Consider the following 2,354-nt stretch of genomic DNA (forward strand, 5'->3'; position numbering starts at 1 on the left):
GTGAGTGTACTCTGACGTTAAAAGACATCTACATGCTTTTGGGACTGCCCATTGAAGGTAAGGTTGTTAATGGTAAAACCAACTATGCAAATTCAATTTGCATAGACCTCTTGGAGACTGATTTGTTAGATGATAACTCAAGAGGTCAAGGTATACTCCTTTCACGCCTTAAGTCGTACTATAACAGTTTATACTTAGATGAGCATTCTACCGAAGATGCTCGAATAATAAAACTAGGTGTTATATTATGCTTTTAATTGGTTCTTTTTAATTTCCCGAAGGTAGTGGTTCTAGCATGCATATTATGTATTTACCTTTACTTAGACATGTAGATAGAATAGGAAGTTACAGTTGGGGATCTGCTTGTCTAGCCTATCTCTATAGCTTCTTGTGCAAAAACTCACACAAAGACACATCTACATTTTTTGGATGTGTTGTTTTGCTCCAAGCATGGGGTTGGTCAAGACTACTGTCCCTAGCACCCGTCAACAACAATCCTTTCACATTCTCGTATGCACAAAAGTAAGTTGTTTAAATTGCTATATATTTACTTACTTATTTAAAGATTATTATCTCTAATTAATATTTTTACCTTTTTGGTGTAGATGGTCTGCACGTGGTATGAGTTATAACAGATGTCCTAGACACTGTATTACTCAGTATCGCAATTTGTTGGATCACCTTCGACCGACAGACGTAAGGATAATAACCTCATTATTTCGTTATAATTTGTTAACTTCTTCTACCTAGATTATAATCCTATTTTCTTTCACATTTCAGTTCATTTGGCATCCATACCTTAATTTGGATCATGACCATGAGGTCAACACTGAAGACGCGGCCGTATGCCCCAAAACATCCCAGATCCCCCAGCAAGCCTAGGAGAATAGCATCTGCGCAAAGTTAACGTCCAATGGAACTTCAATCCATGGCAAAGCTTCGCAAGATCGGAGTGTCGCAAATGGAAGCACCGCCATGACCATGTCTTAATTGACACAGTCATGCCAAATGAAGAAAAATCAAGTCGTACTTATATGGCTTGGTACAGATCGGTTGGTGTTCAGTTTATCGCCGAGGATATGTACATGTACGACCCACGCCAAAAAAATTACACACCTGACACCTCAACATCAAACCCCCAACAACATTGTCAGACCGGATACACACAACCCCCTGTCCGTCAAATGTTCCGTTCAACCAACACACAAACATACAACCAAAACATGTCATACACCCAACCCCGATACTAAGAGCATACCACATACCACCACCAAATAATTGACCATCAACCTGAGACCCAACATCGCTTCGTACCCACCACATCACCCTACCAAATCCGCCTTAGCCAGAACATCCAACGATCATTCAACACCAACCGCCACTCTTCCTACCATATCCAACAAGCCCAAACCTCACAAAACCAAAACCTCCAACAAACCTATCTATACCATACACCCCAACAACCTTTCCAACCTTTCCTCGACGCATCATTCACACCCATGTCTCCTTTCAACCGTCCCTGTCGCCCACCAATGAGTCAAACACAACCTAACTACTCTGGCATGGGTCATGAACTCAGCTAAGGAGGTACACCCTCGATGCATACTGAAGACTATGCCGACTTGTCTGACTACCTCAACAGGCCATCTCCTGTAGTTGGTAGTGACGCTCCTGGCCCCTCAGATGCTCAAACACCAGTAGTGAATCATCAACGTGGGTTAAGGCCACGGGTTAGGGTAGCTAGGGGATGTGAGACCGGAGGTCGGTTAGGTGATCCTGGTCATCACCATTAGGCTTTTTTGTGTAAACGGAAAATTTTATTAATATCAATCAGTCTTATTTCAAAATTATGTATCACGTAGACCATTTAGCCAAAAAAAATGCATTTTATATTGAGGTGTCAATCCAATTGGCGACTCCTTTGTAAAAATACACAGGGGCGCCAATTGGATTGGCTAGGGCACATGCTCTAGCTAATCCAATTGGAGCCTCCATTCAATTTTTAAGAGAAGTCGCCAATTGAATTGGTGCCTCCTCTTAAAAGTGGGGTAGTTTGGGAATTTTTTTGAAACCAGGGGTATTTTGGGAATTTCTTTGAAAAATTGGATTATATTTGTAAAAAATTCTCTCTCTCTCTCTCTCTCTCTCTCTCTCGCTCTCTCTCTCTCTCTCTCTCTCTCTCTCTCTCTCTCTCTCTCTCTCTCTCTCTCTCTCTCTCTCTCTCTCTCTCTCTCTCTCCTCTCTCTCTCTCTCTCTCTCTCTCTCTCTCTCTCTCTCTCTCTCTCTCTCTCTCTCTCTCTCTATATATATATATATATATATATATATATTATATATATATATATTATATATAT

This window comes from Lathyrus oleraceus, chromosome 6, assembly GCF_024323335.1.
Source record: "Lathyrus oleraceus cultivar Zhongwan6 chromosome 6, CAAS_Psat_ZW6_1.0, whole genome shotgun sequence".
NCBI lineage: Eukaryota > Viridiplantae > Streptophyta > Magnoliopsida > Fabales > Fabaceae > Lathyrus > Lathyrus oleraceus.